We start from the raw sequence: 23,906 nt of genomic DNA on the forward strand, positions 1-23,906 counted from the left end.
AAAAGACTATGTACCGTATGACCTCAAATTTGTGTAAACAATACTCAGCTATGAACAGTGAATAATTCTGGGTAATATGCTTGTAGGTGACCCACCTGACATGCCCACCAAGTTTGTCAAATGAACATATTCTGCTTCTGTAACTAGAGACTCTCACCAACCCATACTCCCTTGCAGCCAGACTCGAGCTGGGAAAATCCACTTTCATCTCTGCCCTGTGGGTACTATAGGACAGACTGGCCATCAGCAGCAATGCCTTCCTAAGCCTCTGTCTGGGATCTAGGGGCAACTGGTTCAGAAGAGGCAAATGGTTTTGGGGAATTATCTTCACGCTAGAATGGTGATTATTACTTGTTCTCTCTTCATAGACATGCTTTACTATTGTTTTTTTACTATGGTAACATACACATAACATAAAACTTAGTATCTGACCCATTTTAAAATTTACAATTTGGTAGTATTAAGTATATTCATATTATTAAACAACCATCACCAGACATACATTATTTTAAAGTGTATTATTTGTATTGCTTATAGGAGTAATATATATTCCTCATAGCAAATGCGAAAACAAATTTTAATAATAAAAATAAGCTATATTCCCATCTCTTAGACTTATAATTTTTAAAATTTGAATTTATGTCCTGTGTGTATAGGTATGTACATGTACATAACTACATATACATACATATCTGTATACAGTCATGCACATATGTGGTATTTTACATAGGTCAATTACAGTGAATGTACAGTTTTTTTAGCCTTATACTCCCTTGCCCCCTGTTTTGGATGAAAACTTACGTGAGGCAACCGGAACACACTTCTACATTAGTACGCTGTGGTACTTGTCCTAACACTTGTAATTGTTTTTGGTTTTAAATGGAAAGGGTCTTTCAAAGACCAGTGGCTCTAAGAAAAAACATTGGTTTTGGAATTTAGTAGCAAGAGTGTTTGTGAAAAAATGATAAAAAATAAAAAAACAAACCAAAACCACCACAGCCATAAAATCCAGCACACTATGTCTCACTGATGTCTGTGAAGAAGGAGCGTATTTTTCTCACAAGCAAGCTCTTCTCAGGGCAGAACAGGCAACAGTCAAGAACTCTGACTCCTGATGATTTCTGCAGCAGGCGAACAGAGCCTCAGGCTCTGGAATAATCGCACTCAGCAGAGCTAACACTTTGTGGACGTATACTTTATATATCGAGCATTTTCCTACCCAAAGCATGTTTTGGGGCCATTTTGCAGCAACTGACTTCTGCATTTTGTTGATCTAATTTGTTCATTAAGTTGCTTGGATTGGTTCTGGAAATGGTTTTTCTATTGAAAGAGTTTTTTGTAAACTTAATTTAATCTATTGGGTTTTTAGAAAAACCCATCACCTATTGGATGATCCTAAAGTCATCTAGTCTTTATTTTTGTAAACTTTTCCTGTGTAAGATGGTAATATTGAATTTATTTTTACCTCAGGACTCAAATTATTTTCAATGAGCAATTTAGGGCACCATTAGAGGAAAACAAGAATTTTACTTATAGTCAGTAGATAATCACTGATGTTTAGAATGCCTACAAATGGCCATGAACTTTTTAATACAATGCTAAAAGCCTTGCCAAACTAATGTCAAGGCACTGCATTTACGTGAATGTTCTTGGGTCTGACCCAGTCACAACTCTTGAGGATACAAAACTATCATCTTGTTTAAACTTGTGGAGTTTTGGGAAAATGTCCGGTTCTCCAGATATTATAGACCTGTGCTTATAAAGTCAGACAGAAGAGACCAAATGAATTTGACAAAGATTTTGGATTGGAGTTCCAATGGTCAAATTTTATACTCATCAAAATAAGAGCCATCAATCCAAAATACTATGGTGTTGCTCTTTGCAAAAAAAGTTGAATAAATATCAGAAAATTGTTTGCTAAGGAATCATAAAATTTGAGAACAAGAATTGTTCTTAATTAACAGATGAGTCCCCAGAGGCTCAGAGATGAAGTGCTTTGTTGCAAGTCACACAATGGCTGTTTTTCCACTGACTTTTGACTTGTAGCACATTGCCTTCTGATATTCACTAAGAAGTCATTTGAAGGAGAAATTTTGAACTTTTTTGGAAAGATCACTGCTCTCTAATCTTCACCCTTACTGAAAAAAGCTTTTATTTGGAGACTCTACATTAACTTTAATGGAAATGAAAGTGGGGATCTTCAGAGTTAATGTTCTATATAGGAGTCACCTGCCTCATGTGCTCACTTGGCACAAGTAAGCTCTCTACAAGTAAATGAAGGAGAGAAAACTATTAAGAAAGAACAAGCATATTATCATTGAAAAGTGAGAGGATCTGTTGCTCTTGTCTAAAGTAAAATGGATATTATCAGTAACTGAACAACAAAAAAAATAAGATAGCTTCATTTGCTGATGTATATTGGCCCTTCCCTAATCCAGATGGTCCCCATTCCAGTTGAGTACCACATAATCAATGGGCAGTATCACGAGGCACCTCACTTTTTAAACTTAGAAGGAAAGTGAAAGTCATGACCTCAGCCCTCATGTTTCTCCTCATTTTTCTTGTCTTTGATAATGAAAGAGTGTGCAACTTCAAGAAAAAGTTGTCCAAAGTGAGTAGCTGAAATCCTTGAGTATTTTTCGGCGATCTGGTTTCCTTTCAGTAGAGAACACATGAGTGATATGGATGTGGCTATAGATAATGTGCTCTTTTTTTCCTGTTATGTAAACATTCCAAAAAGGGAAACAACATTAAAAATTGAACCCCGGAAAGACACATCATTATGAATTATGATTTAGCGGCAATGTCACTGCGGGAGAAAGAGAACCTGTCTCTCTTACCCTGATGGTACTTGAGATAAAATACGGGAGGATGTGGTGCCCCTCTCCTTGATAAATTGAGCACTAGAAAAGCCATGAATGTGAAATTATCTAGCACATGATAAATCTGCTGTAATAAATAAAAATCCAGTAGTCAGAAGAAGTAGGAACTGCATGAAGTAAACTTTGCTTCAAACTGCCTCTCTAGCTTTGGGCAGGATTCCTGGGCTCTCTGAGGATTATCTAATTAGGTTCTTTAGTTCATGGTTAGCACAACAAAAGCCCCTGTCTAAAGCAAAATGCCATGGAGTATGCAAGTTTCACCTTTACAAATATGCCCAAAGGATTTGTCAAGATACGTGGGAAGATAGTTGAAAAATTCATTGTTAGTTTCAAATTAACGTGGTGAAGCAGTCTTCCAGTTGACATTCGAAAGGCTGTGATAAAACAGACACCAGACGAGTGTTTTGAACATGCTTTCCGTTTGCCTGTGCAAAACCTAATTTGACCTCCAGGCAAAAGTGAATTCACATTTTAAAATAATTTACAAAATTCTGGAAAGCATCATCAAAACCCCCAGTTTTCCCCTCCATAATGAAGCTTATCAAGAAAGATATATTAAACACCCCCAAGACTAGCAGGTTGTTAATGTTTTTATGACAACAAATGGGGAATTTAAATTCATTTTAATGAATTATCATTTTTGAAAATACTCCGAAATTCAGAACCTTGTTCATAATATTTTCTTGTTGAAAACATAACTCTCTTATAGCTTGAGTTGAGGAGAAGTTAAAGTACGTGATAATCCATTTTATTATGCAAGGGTTTCCAATGCTTCCGTAGGTTGTTGAATACACAGATGAATACCAGATTGCTTCACACTTACCTGTGGCTTCCTGAAGGTCAAGTCAGTAAGAATGGCTAAGCCTGCAGGTAAAGCCCACCAGATATGAGGAAAGGGTCATAAAAATTCAGCAAATAAGAGGAGAAATAAAACACTTGTATGGTATTAGAGACAAACTATTTATATTTGTTTAAAATCATGTCATTCAATATAGTTACAAAATAAGAAAGTGCTATTTTTTGTGTCTTGATAAATTTCAAATGCCCCTTCTCCTTAACTCCTTCCTCATTTTCCATTGATTTTAATCCTCGGTGATAAACTGCAGCAGAAATGAACACACTTAGTCATTTCTTTCCATCCTTCTTCTCATCACCCCCGCCAAATCTGCGTCTGCAGACCATGCTCTTTGCCTCAGTTGAGGGTATGACAGGATGAAAATGTAAGGAAATTGGTCCCCTTTGATTTTATTTCTAATTATCTATGATGTTAGGGAACCAGAAAGGGCTCCAGGAAGCAAAGAGAAGAAAGGGTTTACTTCTTCTTTCTCATCCCCAAGACTAGAGCAGTTCCTCTGTTGGGGTAGAGCCGGCTGCTGTTAGAAGAGTAGCTCTACAGAAAGAAGCCTTCCTTTCTGTCTCCAGGCATACTCTGAGTTGTCTACAAATCCCAAGAAAGCTGTGTGGAATCTGAGAGCAGTGAGGACCTGCACGTGGAGAGAGCCACGAAGAGGTGATGAGAGGAGATGGCTGCAGTGTGAGCCTGGGTGAATGTCATAGACAAGAGTCTCAGAGTTTCCCATGATATTGGGTGGCACTGAAGTGTGAAATCAGGTTTGGTGTCTCTATCTATGGCATGGAAGTAGTCAAGAGAAACTAGGAGAAACCAACTAGGAGAAACATGAATAGGAATGTGTGATCGGTGGCAATAAGTTTGTATGGATGAGGATGGAGTTCCCCAACAGGAAGACAAACATCTCCTCTGGTGCTGGATTAGCCCGAGATGATATCTAGGACCACGCCCCCATTACCATGGGCCCCTGAAACTTGGACACAATTTCTAGAAAAGAGAAGGAAACAAATTGGCCAATACTAATTTTTCCCCATCCCAATGGAATTAGAAGCTCAGAAAAGAATTTTAAAATAATTCTATCTGACATTATTTTTCAGACTGAGATTTATGTCCACTATGTATGTTCTGATTTTTTATGAAGAGCTTAATTCCTAGGGGCTATCAATACACCCATCTGACTGCTTATATGGGAACCCCTGGGGCATTGAAAAGAGGTTAGATATGGGAGGCAGAAAAGAATATCTAGTCTCTGTTTTGTTATTTCTCTCTTGGCCTGTTTTCTTACGTGCAAAATGAGATACTTGGATGGGATGATCTCCCAGGACCCTTCTAGCTCTGACAATGTGATTTTTGTGAGTCTATACTATCCTATTTGCCAAATTGTTGGTTAGTGCTACCAGATTTGATTGTTGCATATAAAACACTTATCTTAGGAAATTGGCATGTACGTGGTCACTGGATATTAATTTCTGGCACTTTCCCTACTCAATGGCATTTTTAAAGAACCACTTTCACATTTAAAGTTGTGATTCCTAAGATAATTCACATGAATGGTCACTAATTTCTCCTTTCTCTTTGTTTCAAGTGCAGATCCTGTTTTAGAGAAGCCACACAATGTGCTGAGTTGTCACATATTTGTTTGCAAGGCCTCCTCTTGCGCAGTCCTTTAATCTTTGTTTGAAAGGCTTCTCTTTGTGCTCTGAACAGGAGTGGTGGTTAAAGAGCTTAGGTGGAGGCTAGGAAGGTCTGCAATCTCACTGCTGATACATGAAGAGAAGACTCAGATAATGGACTGAGAATGGCACTGAGAATGGTTGACCTGAATTTGTGATGAGGCTGAAATGGATTTGGGCAGTTCTGTTGAGATGAATCCAGTTCTCCCTCTATCATGCTCTTTATTTGGACAGCCAGGCCATTGGACCATTCCAACAGGAGCTAAGGAATAGTTGAAGCTGTATCCCCCTATGAGTTCACAGAGTTACAGGGAAATGCCAGATCACCCCAGAGTCTGAGGGTCTCTAGATCTGCTTTTGCTGTTGCATAGATAGTGTGCCAACAAGGGAGGTGGGATTTCCACTTCTGCTTTGAATCCAGCTGTCTTCCTTAAGGGCTGCCTCTGGGTGTCTGAACCTTTCCCCATTAGAAGCTTTCAGCCTACTACTCCCCAAAGAGACATCATTTTTAATAAGGTGTACCTCTTATATAGCTGGATGAGGTATGCATGTGGCTGTACCAATATACCATCACCTGTTCCCTCACTGTTCTCTTACTCTTTGATTTTCCACCTGGTTGTGAAGGCAAAATCCTATTCTTAACCCATTTCCACTCTTTTACCCATGTGCAAGGTTCTGCCCATGTGCTTGGGTTACAGTAAATATGAGCTCACAAGGTTTGCTTTCGCTCTTCTTTGACTCAAAATTCCTCAACTAGGAATATCATCCATTTGTTTTCTCAAAGTGTGGTCTGCAGATCACCTGCATCATAATAATCCTGAAATGCCTGTGAAGTACAAATGTGGAAGATCCCCCTCCAGATCTCTTGATTCAGAAAGTTTGGTTCGAGTTCCTTGAGTCTGCACTTTTAACAAACACCCTGATGCTTCTTAGGCATGTCAAAATTTATGCAAACCACCTCCTCATCTCCTGCTTTTAAATTTCACTGCTAGGGGCCCTCTCAGCTTATGAATGCTTCTCTTTATCAGAGAACCTTTTATTTTCACTGCCAGAAGGTTCTAAGGTCGACTTGCTCAGTGGTTCACGTGCCATACCCCAGAAGACCCTACCAGGAAGCACATTATTGTAATTTTACCTTGTGCTTCCAATCAACGGCCATGAATTTAACATACCAGAGCATGCAGTGTTTTCCAGTTCTCAACAAAGTACAGACATGTGCTTCCATCTGAGTGTAGTCTGTGTGACCATAGCATCCCCTGTGTCTATTCACTCATGACTTGCTCACATCTAATAGCTCATATGAGGACATGACTGTCAACAAATGTTGGGAGTACCACACACTTTTACCCTTTTGGAGGGGTGGGCTCTTTTGTAGTCTGCATCAGTCTGGCTGCCTGGGCCAGCTGCTGGCTAATATTTCCTACTGATGATCTGAGTCACTCCACCTTATTCTGTTTTCTCTTAGCATTTCCTAGTCATCCACTTGGATTGATGCTGTTGTCACTGGATTCCAATGCCGTTGTCTGTAGCTGCCACCTCCCTCCCCATAAGGTGGTAGCTTTAGTCTCCTGCTCTCGATTGTCCTCGATATGTGTCTCAGTCAGTCGTGCACCTCTGATTCTGAGCCGGCAGAGTTAGAATTCTACAACCTTATTGGTAATGGCTCTTGACACTGTTAAGCCCAGGGGACCCTGTTGGCAATTTGGTAAAGTTCCTTAGAAAATCATTTTAAAAAGCATAAGCTAAATACATACAAGTATTAAGGAAATTAATTCTGTTCAGATACATTTATTAAAACATTTTAAGAATATTGTGATACAGTAATGTATGTGCTGCTTTACTTTAATGCATTAAATGACAAGAAATAGCTGGAGTTCAACGATGACTCTAAATTTGAGGAGCTGGTGATTATAAGTGATATTTATGATGATACCTGTAATTTATTTTGGAACAAAATCACAAATATTGCTAATAGTACTCTGGCTTACCATTTATATTTGTAATTGGAGGAAGTGCTATAAATTGTAGTTGTATCTGAGAAAATAAAGATGCATTTTTTCATGCCCACGCTCCCCCTAAGTCAATTCTAAGAACACTTGGTCTGGTTTGGTCTTTCAGTTTTATCAGGAAATAAGGCACAGAGATGTACAATGAGTTACCAAAGTCACACAGTTCATTGTTGGCCCAGTGTGGTTCCGTCTTGGATTCCCTTAATTCAGCTCTCTTTTTGCTCTTGCTCCACTGCTTCTCTTCACTGAACTGCAAGGTGGCCTTTACTGGTGATTCTACTTTATGATTCTCCTGGAGTTCTGTTTTCTTTGTGTTACATTTGATTCTAGCAGTTCCATGTACTTCTTTTTCTCTGAGATGCTGTAATTTTGTCTGAATGTCAATGCAGTTTTTAGAGTCATACTCACATTTTTCTTCGCTAGGATATAATGGCAAGTTATCTAATATTTTTTCATTATTATCAATCAAAGCATCATCCTCTTGTTTAGAGGGAAATAAAGAAAATTTTATTTGTAAATTAAAACCGATTGGCATGAACTTGGCTCTTCTTTTGGACTGTGTGGTCTGGAGTTTACTGGATTGTTCCTTCAAATGTGCTCAAGGTATGGAACCTAGAGAGATTTCAGAAGAGATTCACCAAATTAATAAAGCTGTGTGAAGAAAGGAGTTGTCCTGCGTCTGAGTGAGTCAGTAGGATACTAGAGAAGTAGAATATGCTTTGCATAATGGGTCTCAATCTCCCTAAGACTGTATTTAGATATATTTTTTTCTGGAGGCAGAATAGATTATGAGGGACCAATCATATTTTATATCACTTGGGTTTTATGCATTTGTATTTCTCCCAGTTACCACCATTTTTGAAATATTTCCTAGATTAGAATCAAAGATAATGCTGTATTAACCTTTGGATCTTTTGTTGTTATTTAAATTTTCTTACATATACTTTTATCTCCTCTGGGCTACATGCTTTTTGAGTCAGAGAGCTGGTATTACATATATTATTTCTTTACATCTTTCACAGCCCTCATAATGGCACTTGGCTAAGTTATGTGCACACAGTATAATGGAGGGAGCATCTACTGTCTAGCTTTCTAACTAGACAGACCAGATTGGGAATTCCAGCTTCGCTTCTTATTTTGGCCAGATATTAACCCAGGCATGCCTCAGTTTCCTTACTTAATAATACCTACCTACGCAGAGAATTGTTGAGTGGGATGATACTGTGTAGAAGGTGATTAGGATGTGACCTGGAACATAACCGGGGTTTGAAGAAACCACGACAGTAACTACTACTGCTACTACTTCTCCTCCTCCTATTATTATTATTATTACTATGACTATACTACTGCTCAGTAACTATTTGCTTGATTTGGGGCTTCTTACCTGCTAGTGTCCAAGCACCCCTCCTGTACTTTCTGTCATAGTAGTCAGAAAAGTGGAGCTGACCAAGGTGAAGCTTGTGGAGTGGAGCAGCACTGAACTCGCCCGTACATGTTAGTAACTGTTTATTGTGGGTGTGTTATGTCTATTTGTCTTCTTCCTCCTTCAAATAATTGATCCCATCAAACATGGGCCATGTTTTCTCCTCAGGTTTTACAGCCCTGTTTGCTAGTTAGTGAAACAGTTTTATAATGCTTGCAAAGGGCTAAAAAGAAAAACCATTTCAAAAGGAGGAGAATTATGTTGGTATGTTAGGAAGCTAATGTGTAACACTCATATTTTCCCTACTGAAGTTCAAAATGTACTGAGAGAGAGAGAGAGACCCAGAAGGCAGATGAATGGAGACCAAAATTTAAAAATATCTCATATATTTAAACAATTCTAATCATGTTGAGAAACGACTTTAGCTTTGTGGTTTACTACTTCCCCTAGACTAAACATTACCTCTCCAAACCAAACCAAATGAAAGAAGAAGCAATGGGCTGTCCTCCTCCCTGCACACAGAGCCTGCCCTGACGCAAGGTCTCTCCAGGCTCACGCATCTGGAAAGAGAAGTTGCTGTGCTGAGCACACTCAGTTTCTTCTCCCAAACTCAACAGTGAGATCAGCTGTACCTTATTACAGAGGAAGGGGTAAATGAGAGGCCACAGAGGGGCTATGCGTTCCTCTACCTGAGTTGTCCTGTGTCCTTAACGTGCGGTCCTTGGTCCAGAAGCATCAGCATCTCCTGGGAATTGTGAGAATGCAGCTTCTAGTGCCACACCCCAGACCTGATGGTTGTGTCAGCGCTGCAATCTGTGTTTTAACAAGACCTCCAGGCAATTGGGATGCAGGCTTCCTGTTGTTTCAGCTCAGCGAGCCTCAACTTCGGTTGCACGTTAGCATCTCTTCAGAAGATTTAAAAGCTTTTCCATGTTTGGGCCCAATAGGCCAAAAAAAACCTACATAAACTGGGATCCCTTAGCATAGGGCCTTGGGAACTACTTAATCACTATTTGTTCCATTTGGTACCTTGAACGGTCCTCAGGGCATTCCATGCGTGTCAGCACTCAGGGCTCCTGCACAGTCCAGCTCATGCCTGTCCACATGGAGATATGACTTGTGGTAAAGGGCATAATGAGCAAACACTGGTTGTAACTTTGGATTCTCAGTCTGCACATTTTCTTTCCTTCCCGCATGGACATGGCATTGCGAGTATAATGACGTCACCAGATGCAGCTCTTAACTGTCTCATGGGATCTGGTGACTGAGAGTCTTGTGGGGTGATGGGTTCCTCAGGCACAGAGAATTCCATGAGTTGCAGGGGTACCTAACCCACTACCACTGACACCTTTAAATTTGTTGCTTAAAAAGTACACTACTTTGTTTCAAGACTTAGCAAAATCTACAGTTGGCAGAAACTACCTAATATATTTTTGAATGAATATTTCTTATATCCTTGAAAGGAATTCAGACTCACGACATTGTTGGCACTTCAGATGATGCTTCAGTGGGCCAGGAAAAGTGTAGGAAAGAAAATGAAATCTTTAAGTTTGTAGGGTAGCTGTTTGGAAGAACAAAAGTTCTCGTTTTGCAGACATTTCTGTTCCTAGTGTACCAAAAGGACACCTGCTGGTCATGTGGCTGATTTTATAAGGTCTTCTTTAATGCATTGCTAGATACATATTAAATTCATGGGCACAAAAACATGTTGCGAATCCATTCAATGCATGGGTTAGCATAGAATGGTTAGGAAATGAGGCTCTGAGAACTAAATAAACAGCTCTGTACCCCTTCATTGTTCTGGAGACCCACCAGGCAATTGTGCCTTCTGTACAGTGCTGCCTGTGGAAGAGAACTGTCCTATAGAAATACATGAGCCACAAATGGGAGGCTTCATGTAGTTCAAAGTTTTCCAACAGCCACATTAAAAGAAGTAAAAAAGAACATGTGCAATTAATTTTAAAAACATATTTTATTTAACCCAATGCATCAAAAATACTCTTTATTTCAACATGTAAACATTATAAAAATGTGTGCTGAAATAAGTATAAAAATACTCCTTTTTTTTTTTTGGTATCAAATCTTCAAAACCCAGTATATGTTTTACGCTCAAGAGCACGTCAGCTTGGGCTGGCCCCGTTTCAAGCGCTCCCTCGGCCCCGCAGACTTGTGGCTGCTGTACTGGCCAGGGTGTTCTAGAGTCCTATCCTTTGCCTTTTACCTTTCTTACGATTTGCTCCTCTAGCAATGAATAACATTTAGAACTCGATCTCTGGAAAGTAGCTTAGTGCCTCCCCTTGATATTTTTTATTTATAATTAGGAGAATATCACCAATATTTGCTTTGCTTAGAGTTAAGAAAATCTTTAAAAATTCCTATTTTCCTTCTGTGTTTATCATTGATTTAAAAAAAAAATAGCAAGCATTTCTGTTAGAGTAACTTTGGCAGTGCCTTTCTTCAAAAAGGTCTTTGGACCTGTAGCCAGACAAGGTTTGATCTCGTAGGAATGCTAATTTGAAGAATGCAGGCTGATATTTGAATATACCTAAAAAATTGGTAATAGTAGTCCGGGAATTTACAAATAGGGGCTAGAATGAAATCTAATGAGGCAAATAGAGATAAGTTTTGAGTAGATAACTTTTAATACTGTTTCTTCAGTTAGAGTTTCTTCTCTTCAGCCCCTGGCACTTAAAATACTGACCAACTGACCACGGCCTGCCTGAAAGATAGCAGAGGCCACCTGGCATTGATGCAGGAGGGAATGCAGCTGCTAACATATTATTTGATGGATTATAGCAATAAGTGTTCAATAGTTGATGATTGATTAATATGATACTGACTCTTGAGAAGAAATAAGCAAATGCATGGCTATCACAAAGCCATGGGTGCCCTACATGACGTTCTCTGTTTAAATTTTATAGCTACAATACCATGGGTGCCCTCCTGACATTCTGTGTTTAAATTTTCACATCTGTTTTGACAGTTGATAATGGTCTTATCTTGGATTTTTTTCCAGTTTTGATGTCCTGGATGGAGTCAGGGGAATAAACTACTTACTGTATTTCAAGCATTCTAAACTACAGGTTTTCCCCTCACATTTTAGTTTTTCTGATATTGGGATGTATCTTACAATTGACTGTAGCTTAATATTAATTGCAATGCTTTTTTTTTCTTTTCTTTATGTTGCCTAGAATAATGATGTACCTATTGTCTTTGGTGTACTAGATTAGATGAAATGCAGTTATGTGGAACACCTCTTATGTGGCATGCTTTGTGCTAGACTCTGTGCTAGCCACTTTCTAGCACTCTCATTTTATCCTTACTGTAAGTCCCTTACACAGATGAAAAAATGGAGGTGGAGAAAAGTGCACTAACTTACCATTTTCCTACATGTAGAAAATTGTAGAAAATCTGCCAAATCGTGGATGGCAGATGCTGCGTGTTGAATGGATGTCCTCCCATGTCTGTGCTCTCCTGCCTCCTCCCTGTACTTGAACCAGATTGTTTTTATACCTGAATCCTTTTTTCACCCTTCTTCTCCACTTCCTAATCCCTTTCAATTTGGGTAGATGCCACCTCCATATCTGAATTAGGGGCCCACTGTAAATGGTTCTACTGGCCCTGCTTTTATCCCTAAATTGCATTTCTATTTTTCATTTCTTTTCCACTGCACTAGAACATGCACATTCCTGTGTGCTTTAACATCTGGCAGAGGATTTAGTATGGAATAGACCTTCAATATATATTTGTTGACTGGTTTAAGGTTATCGTAGTAGCTGGCTATTATGGCCCATCTATGCTCTTTTTTTTTTTCAGTTTCCTCTATTTTTATTGAATTTCTAAGTATTTCATTCCCTGCTTCTATTTAGGGTCTTTTTGAGGTTGTTGAAATTGTCATCACATATAATGAACCCCATTGAATTTTTCTCCTCTGTCCTCTGGCAGTTTCTATGCAAAGACATTGGATATTTGCATACTTCCACAAAAACAACCCTTTATGGCTATGTAATACACAACTCTATTTTTCAAAAACTGTTTTGGATTTTTGATATAATCAAAGAGAACTTATATCAAGTTGTATTTAATCTCCTGGCCTCATATTTATCATTCTTCTATCACATTCATTATCAGCTTCTCAAAAGAAAAGAAAAGCATTCTCTCAGGCTATTACCAAAGCAGAGATAATTTAAAAGTGAACTTACATTTCCAAAAGAATTATTTTTAAAAAATAAGTTATATTTTGTAATTAATAAGAAGATGGGAAATGTAGTCAAAGATAAGAATTGTGTTTTTTTTTTTTGGAAACTGTAGCTTGAAAAAGAGAGACAGAAGCAGATATGAGTAGTAGATCAGGTGGTGAAGGCACTTGGATGCTGACCATGAAGACTAAGTCAAGTCCTGAATCTCTGGGGGCCTTGAATAAAGAAGAGCTTCAGATCTGTGGGGTCTAATATACGGCTCATCCACTCAGGGCAAAAAGCCATGGGGAACGCTGCTTAATTCTTGAGACATGTGTTAATGTTTTCATTTGTTCCAATTTTTAGAAGAGCAGGACTCTAAAACATATCCCAACAAATATAACAGCTAGATTTGAATTTTATATTACATAAAGGGTAGTGAAAAGAATGAGGGAAAATATAAGGGAAAGGGGCAAAAGAAATGGAGGAAAATAAAAGAGAAGGCAAGGAAAGAAGAGGAAGAAGTGAGAGCAGATGAATGGAGAGAGACACGAAGACAGATGAACAGAGAAAGAAAGGAGCTAGAGGATGAAGCGGCCAGGAGACAAAGTGGTAGGAAATGGCCGCTGGTGTTGACTTGGCTTTTGGCCTTCAGTCCATTAGTTATCTTCCTACTATGCTGTGAAATGATTAACTCTTTGGCCTGTACTCACAGATAATTCACTGCTCATTCTTTAACTTTCAGAGAGGCTGCACTGAATGAGATGTTGTAAGAATCCAACGGAGTATGAATTACTCATGGGCAGCAGTGTCTGTGAGGAGAGCAATGTTAATCTGGGGTCCAAATAAAATCAGAAGAAGGGTTAGGTCTACCTATGTATTAAAGGTTTCCTATTATGACTCAAAGACTCAAGAGTTGTAGTTCATTGATCATTTGCAAAAGAAGCCATCTATAAATCCAAAACATATGAAAAACATAAATGAAATGACATTCCTATAGATTACTGCCAGTAAAATACTGAATGAACATTGAGAGAATAAATGTGTCTTTAAGAGCAAACAGTATATCCTTCAACATCTTGAGAATCAGCCCTAAATAGGGGTTATTTCAGCTGTGTGACTGCATTACTTGCATTACGGTTCATTGCTAAATCACTGTCCCTGAAGATTATTCTGGCAACATACTTTGGCATGACAGGTGGAATGTAACCCTCTATCATGCTACTGGGCCCAATTTCCCTTTCTGGTGTTCGTGGCAGATTTTGGGTTCCCTTAAGGAAATTTTGTGGTACTTGCTAACCTTGGGAGATTATTAGAGGTGGGTGATCAATCTAGTTATCACTGAGATTCTGAGAGTATGCCATTTATGTGTTTGAAATTTTCAATTTTCTTAACATAGTAATTTGGTAGAGTAAGATCAAGGTAACAAGAGTTAGGAAATGTATGGTGATAACTTTTAATGGTATTGTGTTGTTTTATGAAAATTAATTAAATTCTAAATATATATACCTTTACATGTATATATATATACACATACATATCTTCTAAGCATATATTTATATTTATTCTAAATAAATGTTTTAACATAGATTCTAAATATATAATTCTCATATATATTTGAGTGCCCTATTGTATACTGTGCTTCCAGTAATTAGAGGGGCAGGTAATACAGTGGTACAAGGGTGACTTTTGGAGTTCCCTAGGTAAAGAATGTGAGGCTAAGTGAATCATCTACAGATGTAGTGCTAGGAAGCAGCAGAGCTGACATTTTAACTTGGAATATCTGGATTCAAAGTTGATAGACTAAAGCTCTTTACCTTTCTACCTCTTTACCTGTATTATTTACTTTGGAAACAGTTTTTAGAGGTTCTAAGGCTAGGGAAAAGATTGGAAATAATATATGTAAAGGATCTGGGGAAATGACTATAATATAGTAGGCATTCAATATGTAGTAGCTTTTCTTACAATAGGTATATTATTTTGCAGGATAGTGTTGGGGTAAAAAAGCTCCTCAGTGAATAAGTCACTGGATATGTCACAAAAAATTAATGACTTATAGCTTATGAAGCTATTTCAGCTTCATTTATTGACAATTCTAGTAAATTTTCTTATCTAGTTTCTAAATTTGCTGATCAGAAGCAGCAAATTAGGACAGAAAAGAGGGACCATTATAGAAAAGGACAGTGATATTTGTGATAACTGGTAATTGAAAGTCTGAAAAAGACAATTGTGAAATTAGGCACATAATCTAAAACATAACAAAAACAAAACAAAACAAAATCAGCTTACTGGAGTCATTTAGGGGTAGTTTAGGTGTAAAATAAGATTATTACTTCAATAGACCTTGAGGACTACTCTGCATTAACATTGTGAATTGATCAATCATCTACAACATTTCTTACAGTGCAGTGTGATGCTAATGAATTATTTCTGCTTTATATATGTCTGAAAAATTAATTTACCTTCATTTCTGAAATGTATTTTCACTGGCCAGAGAATTTTAGGTTGCTTTTTTTTCTTTCAGTATTTTAAGAATATTGCTCCACTGTCTTCTTACTTGCAGTTTCCAATGAGAGATCTGCTGTCATCCTTATTTTTGTTTCTTTGTATTTTGTAGATAGTTCTTATTGCCCTGCTTTTCAAGTTTACTATTATTTTATTCTTCAATATCTAATCTGTTTTTTCCATCTGGTGTATATCTTTTAACCTTAGAAAACTAAAGTTTTCATCTCTAGAAGTTCAATTTGGACCTTTTTAATATCTCTCATGCCTCTACTTAACTTTTTAAACATATGGAATACAATCATAATAACTGTTTTAATGTTCTTTTCTGGTGATTCTAACATCTGTGTAAATTCTGGGTCAGTTTCAATTGATTGGCTTTTCTCTTTATTATGAGAAGAATTTTTCTGCTTCTCTGCATGCCTCGTGATTTTTGATTGAATGCCATACATTGTAAATTTTATCTTTTAGGATTCTGAATATTTTTGTGTTTTATAATATTCTTGAGTTTTGTTCTGGGACACAGTTACATTATCAGGAACCAGTTTAATCTTCTCAAGTCTTGCTTTCACTATTTGTTTGTGAGAGCAGAGCAGCATTTAGTCTAAGGATAATTGTCCCAAAACATGGAGGCAAGATCCTTCTGAGTTCTCTCTCTAATAATCCATTAATTATGAGTTTCTGTGCTGGCTGATAGGAAAAGACAGTGTTTTCATTTCTGTGTGAGTGCTTGGCATCTCTCCCCCTATTTCTTTTGGGTAGTTCACTTTTCTTAATTCAAATGATTTTGTTACATGAATGCACTAATCAGTATTCTGCTGAATACTCTAAAAGGTTATGATGGGTAATTTTATGAGTCAGTTTTAGTGGGCCATAAAATGGATAGACATTTGGCCAAACATTATTCTGCATGTGTCTATAAGGGTGTTTCTGTATAAGATTAATATTTGAGTTGGTAGACTGAGTAAAGCAGATTCCCCAGATTGTGGGTGGGCCTCATCCAATCAGTCAAAGGTTTGAATAGAATAAAGAGACTGACCTTCCCCCAAAGAAGGGAGAATTCTTCCTGCCTGTCTTTGAACTGGAATACTGGCTTCTCCTGAGTCTTGAGCCTGCAGCCTATGGACTGGAACTACACCACTGGCTTTCCTGGGCCTCTGTCTTGCCAGTTGCAGATCTAGGGACTTGTCAGCCTATGACATGTCAGCCAATTCCATATGTTTATATATATATCTTTGTATATATCTCTTATTGGATCTGTTGCTCTAGAGTACCCTAATACAGCAGAGTTCTCTTTCTGCAGTTTTCTTTTCTCTAGTATGTTGGACAACTTGGTCTCCACTTGAACTCCCCAGATTATTAGCTGCATGTCTTTAACTTAGGGAGTCTGTTAAGCACTACCTGAGTTTAGCCTCCCCTCATCACACTCTGGGAACTCACATCAGTAAGCTAGGGTGACTGTGGGGTTCACCTCATCTGTTTCTCATCTCTCAGATACTACTATACTTTGTTAGCTGATTTAGTGCCCTGAAAATTATTGTTTCATGTGTGTTTTTCTACTTTATTATTTCTTCAGGTGGGAATGCAAACCTACTTCATTTTATCTGGATAGAAATCTTTGGTCAATGATCTAAATTATAATTTGGGGTCATAAAGAAAAATCTAAACTACTTTCTATGAAATACAGTATTTATAAAGATAGAACTATATAGTACAATTTGCAAAAGATTTTCATCCTTGTTCAAAAAAACCCCAAAATATTAGTATCAGTGGTAAAATTTCAAATACTGGAAACCTTTGGTCTGTAGAGTAACTTTTTCTGAAAGGGTTTTGGAGGCAGAAACTGACTATAGCAAAAGCACAATTACAGTATTTGGGAAGTTAACATGGAGGTGCCGTTTGAGGAGCTGCTGCCTGTTGAACAAACAGAATTCAGGATGTCTGGGGATGAGGTATGACCAGAAAATGTATCATATGGCTGGGTCCAACCTCTGTGAATATGTTAACCTTTAATTTCTAGGGCAGAAAACTCCTGTAAAATCCATTAATAGGCATTTGCTTCTTGAAGCACATATATGGCCACCTTGTAGCTCAGTATTTTTATTTTAACTTTTTAAAACATGCAGTTTTAAGAATAACTGCTATTGACCTGCACTCTGTGGCCTATACAAATTCCAGATTGGTTCCATTTTTGCTCTTTCTCCCAAAGCTTGTGTGGAGATTATTAGCACATGTGTATGTGAAACTGAAGTCAGACATACTCTGGTTGTTTCTTGAATCCGGTTAATGGAGATACGAGTATCCATACTCAGGTGGAAGGAAGAAAATGATTTATGTCTTCCAGAGTCATCTTCTGGTGTTACTGAGGAATATTTTCACAGGGTGCTTTTGGTATTGTGAACCACTGTAGCTATGCCTTCCTTTCTCTGTCTCAACCATTAAATAGTGAACAATTTTGTTTTTCTCATGATTTAAAGTTTCTTGAAGTATCTGATTTTTAGACATAGTCCCAATCCCCTTATATTTGGAATAACAGCTGTAATGTTTCTGTTCATATAAAAATAAATGCATATGAAATTGTGAGTGTATATTCATGAAGATAACTCATGGGGAATATTTCATGCATCCTCTCTAACATAGTGATAATGATTTCACTGGATTTGAAATTTCTTGAGAACAGGAACTGCCTATTCTTAATAACTGCCTTATTCTCTATTGTAGTCCAGTTTTTGAAAATAAATGCATGTATAGTGAACAAGTACACTAGTGGATTCTGGGTACACCAAAGCAGTACATTAATGCTTGTAATATTTGTTGGAAGAAAATCACACCTAAATATTGTTAAGGAGCAGGGCTAGGTACATAATTTCTAGGACCCAGTGAAAAATAAAAAGGTGAGGCACCACGTTCAGCAATTACTAAGAATTTCAAGATGGTGACAGTAGAGCATTAAACCTAGCTCTGGGTTCTGTGTGACTATGCATATTATACCCCCATGAAGCCAGCTGTGATAAGGACTATAGGAAGTAAAACCCAATGTCAAGTACATAGAACAAAAACAAAACAAAACAAATGATGCCATACAGGTTTTTCAAGTTGTTAGGTTGATTTGAAAAGAGTAATTACTACATTTTATATCATACATTTGATTAGATTTGCCATCCTTGATTCTATCATGAAAAGTTAGTAGTTGAAGTCTTAGACTTTTCAAGTCAAAAAATGAATGTGGCTATTGTGATGACAAACATTGAGCTTTATATTTGGAGAAATGTTGAAGTAATATTTTACTGCTGATTGAATATGCTGCAGCTATCTAAGCATCTTGAATTGGTCCCATTACTTTTATACTATTTTTGTGTACTATTAAAGTGAATGCAAAAACTTAAAGCCTTGAGCTTAAATTAAATACTGTGCCCAAGACTATTAACTTGAACGTATAAAACTAGGCTCCTTGAAATATCCCACTGAAAGGTATTTGCTTTGGGGAGCCGAATAATTTTCTGGAAACACATCTTTGCTTTGTTTGGTTCAAAAATGCAGTCATATTATGGATTAATATGTCATAAAATTTTGATTTAAAATCTAAAAGCCAGAGTAAGCTATCTACAAAACTGTCAAGATGCATTTTGGGCTGTCCTCCTTCCATTTGTTCTTTTCTTCAAAGGATTTAAATGAATTGGGATTATAAAAATCACATTAAGATTGAAAGACTGTAGTGTAAGTTTCACCTGGGGTGCTTGTTAAAAAATCCAATTTCTGAGGTTTCATTCCAGATCTACTCAGTGAGACTCTGCAGGCGGGCGCCTAGAATCTGCATTTTTTACGTTTTCCAGATGTTTTTTATGCACACTGAAGTTTGAAAACCACTGCCCTCAAGTTTTAACTGCCAGTAAAAAGAACTTTTAATGGATGCAGCCATAATTTCATAATACTATTGATTAATAGAATCTGCTTTTAATATATAATCACTGAAAGACATAGTTGTTTGAACTGATATATATGGATGTGTGGCCTTGTTGAAAAGAGAAGGCAAGTTAAACCTCTGACTGAGTCATGTTTGCAGTTCAGCTGTGAAATTTGATGATTTTTAGCTGAATCTAAATGCCAGGCAAAATGTGTCTGTGTTCCCCATCCCTCTCCTTTGACACCATTTCCCTGTCTTGAGGCTAATCTTTATACAGGAATGGCTTATCACTGCTCCCTGAGTTTCTGTAGAAAGACATAGGTTACGAAGTCAAGAGCTGCAGACTTCTCTTGACTTCTCATCCAGACAGTCAGTGACATAAAGCTGTAATCAGGCAGAGCTTGCCACTGATTTAATTTGATCTTCCAGGGAGGATTAAAAATATTGTTCTTGCCCAAGTTAGAATGTTGTGACTAAGCTCAGTATGTCAGAGGCTTTGCCGTTTTCCCGGTGCCAGTGCTGGCTAGCATGGGTAGTGACAGCCTTGCAGGATCTGCATTATCTTCCTTAGCTTCCACATTTTTCAACCATGTCAGGAAAGAGGTTTTTTGAAGGAAAATTCAGAAAGAATTTAAGAAGGGCTCCTGGCTCATGCTCTGAAGGATCATAACTAGAACGGAAAATAGCCCTGAAGGAATGAGTAGAGCCTTCTATGATGGGCCTGCACCTCACCTCAGTGTGATCTGTACATTGGAGGCCTTAGTTATGAATTTTATAATAGTACCCAAAATTGAGGCTTCACTTAGCAGCCAGTATGAGCCTAATTTAAAGATGATTTAATAATGATCATGTCATGTTTGTAGAAGCACTCTTGTACTTGTTGAAATGTTTGCGGACATGTTGTCTCATTTAATTCTTGCTAAAATCCTGTTAAATATGCAAAGCAGGTACTACCATCCCCACTTTGTGGATGAGGAAAGAGAGTCACAGGAACTAGTAATTAATGGAGCTAGCACTGGGTTCCAAATTTTTGAACTTTAAGGTAAAATAGAAATAAATCTCTGGAAAAAAATAGTACTTTGTACATTTGGTTTCTAAAAATAAAAGTGTGATTGTTTGGTGTCTTTTTGTGTGTTCTTCTTTCAGTACCAGTGGATTGTTAGCTACGCTCAGCTCTGAGGAATAAGACTGTCACCCCTTCCTCCTCTAGGGGCCCTGGGGTGACATTCTTCTAGAATTTAAAATGTGTTTTGCTTATGAGTGAGTCCTGGGGTGCCACATGTATTGTTTTCATTTGTTACAAAATACATGGTCAGAATTTTAATAGCCATTATGCTCTAAGATGCAAAATGATAAGTTCTTGGATTGAAAAAAATGCTATATGCTGATCTGATTGTGTAGTATTCTAATCTTCTGTTTACAGCTCTGTGACCAGTGGGATTTGCCAATAGACCTGAATACTTTCCCTGTCCAGAAGCATAAAATAACAACGGTGTAGGATTCTGTGGTCAGAACTTATTAGGCATTAAAATTCTAATACCTCATGTTTGTGACAAAGATGGTAATAGGAGTTGGAAATGCCACAGTATGAATCTACTCTCATGACAAAGAGTGTAATGAGAATGGGAATAGCAGCAGAGTGAGCCCATTCTCATTATGTTCTGAAGCCAAATTTCTTGCCTTCAGCATGAATTATATTTTCTGGCTTCTGTAATCAAGAATGTTCCATTTGAAGGAATATCATGTCTAGCAGAAAACAGTTTCACCTCTGAGCACCTATCTAGCTGGAGAATCTGTTTCCTCAATTAAACAAATTGGAATAAGAAACACTATTTTTGAAGCCTCATTGTAGAAGATATTATTTGTGTATGAATGTATGATGATTGTCACTAATTAAAAATGAACTGATTTAGAACACTTAAAGCAAAGAAGGGCTCACATCACACTTCCCTTACCACAGTCTTTACAAAGGGCCTGGGCTTTCTACCCAAACTATTTTGCTGACTGTGTCATAATGCTTCCAGCTGCAATCAGTGGAAAAGAGTTTTGCAATCATCGAAACAAAAATATCATTAGCTTTGTTGTTGTTAAGACTGCTTTAAGTATTTGAGGTTTCTATTTTCCTTCTTAAAAAAGATTTAAATTTGTTAATAATGCCACACATTGCTTCAGGCAATAGTCAATCATATTACCTTATTTATTTTACTCTCATTGTCATTTTAGAAAATAGACTGGTTAAATATGCTTGTAAATTAGTGACATCCTTCTGCAGCTCTCAGCATAGTTGTTTTCCAGTTTTGAATGAGATAAAGCAACCAATGAAACCCAATGGGAAATGCCAGACCAAAGGTAATTCTGTCTGTCCCATAACCTCAGAAGCTGGCTCTTTGCCACACTTTTCTGGGAAGATAACACAATCAGCAGAGCCTCCTTTGAAGTTGCTTTGGACACGAGGCTAACAGAGGATTGCAAAGTGAGATCATTGGCATTTCAGATACTGCAGGTACTGATGGTATGAAAGGACTATTAGTCCAAGCATGGCTAAGAGCATCGATCAGCAGTTTTGAAATGCCATATCATGCATGATGACTTTTCTGACATGTTTACCAATATTGGAATTTTTCTCCTGACTTATTTCCATAGCTTCCTCTTCTCAACTATTCTCTAATGAATATGCACTCCCAGTGTGTCCTTACTAAAAGGGTAGCTAATGTGTGTATTTGTTCCCTGAGCATCATTCACAGTGCATCTAGATACGTATTTATAGTTATTACACTGTTCTGTGTTAGTTCATTGAGGATGACGGACAAAGGGAAGTCAGAAGATTGGAGCATGGGAAAGGTAATGGGTCGTGGTGTGTTAAGCTAGAGACTGTGAGGAAGAGGAAGAGGGCGCTGAGCACAGATGTGTGTACTTAACAGAGCATGTGTGTACTTAACAGCATGTGTGTACTTAACAGACATGTGAATAGAGTAGAAACAGGTATGCATTTGCATAAGTTGCACAGGAGTGGAAAGGGTGATGTTGGAAGGTGGGGAGAATGTCATATTTGGTTGGAAAATAACAACTTAGAAATTGACTCTTCCCCTAGCTACAGGGGATGGAAGTCCCCCTGCCACCTGAGTGAGAGGTCACTGGGTACGTGGTTCTTGAACAAACCCGTTCACGTGTGTGGTTTTGTGGCTCTTCCTGATTATTGATCTCTAGAGTTCTAAAAGCCAAGAGACAGAAGTCACAGTGCAATCGATATTTCTATTATAGATAAGAAACTCCCAGAAACAGGGCCTACGTAGATTAATCTGTATACAACCAAACACATATTTAAGAATCTTTGGAAGGTAATACTGGGATTATATCTCAAATTTAATTTTAAGCTTCTTTCTTTATTCCATTTGGCTTTATATTGCTCTTTCCTATTTTATCCCTCCTTGAACTAAAACTGGACAATAGCGTTATAAATGGCGAATTAAGGAATAGTAAGAAATCATCTTTTTGGCTGCTATCTTTTAGAGTGAACTTGAATGACTGGATGGTTACTTTGTTAATTACTGGCAAAAACTGTTTTGTTTTGTTTTTTAAAAAGAACCCCCAATCCTGATTATCAATCTATACACTTTCCATTGAATTCTGTAAATGCTTTGTTTTTATTCAATGGGGGGAAAGACAAGAGAGAAAAGAGCATTAGGCAGAGAAGAAGTAAATGAAGGGAATAGAGTCTGTGTAACAAATTCACTTTATTCCATTCGATATGCCCCCAGAATTAGTAGGGATCTACTATTATACTAATAGGACTGTGATAATGGGGCATTCTTTGCTTTAGTACCACCTAATTACACATGCTTTTCTAATATCACAAACTTTAACTAGTGTGACATAGAAACACCAGAGCTCAGCTTTCTGCAGTTTTTAAATCTTGGGAGTTGTTCTTATTCTGATTTAATATAATAACCTTTATTCATCTTTGGTGTGCTTAGTCAACCACTGGGAAAACATGTATTCATCTGGAAAGCTTAGGAAAGATATAACTGGAGATATGCCTATGCTACTTTTTTAAATTGAAAAATCAGAGAAGTGCTCTCCTACATTGATATGTTTACATTCAATACATACTGATTGATATTAAAGTATCACAAAAGTAATAGATTGATCAATTTGTCCTGGTAGCATTAAGAAATCTTGTTACTCTATTCATTCAATTTCCAGTTCTTGTGTGAATATAGACAAAAAGTATTTCTTTTCTTATATTTGAGTTTAGTAACTTTCAGGGTCCTAAATTTATTGGCATAATTTAATGGAAAAGTTTATGCTCCAAAGCATTCATTTTTCTTCCCAAGCTTAGTGGTTTTCAATTTCTCAACTACTGGGTGGCTTTTAGGTAACATGGCAGAACAGAATCTTCTCAAATTTTTGATTCTTTTAATAAAATACTCAGTGGAGAGCTATGCCAAAGTTGAAGTAAACCAAGGATATGATCTTATTCTTATA

The sequence above is a fragment of the Manis javanica genome, chromosome 12, assembly GCF_040802235.1.
Source record: "Manis javanica isolate MJ-LG chromosome 12, MJ_LKY, whole genome shotgun sequence".
In the NCBI taxonomy this organism is placed as follows: Eukaryota; Metazoa; Chordata; class Mammalia; order Pholidota; family Manidae; genus Manis; species Manis javanica.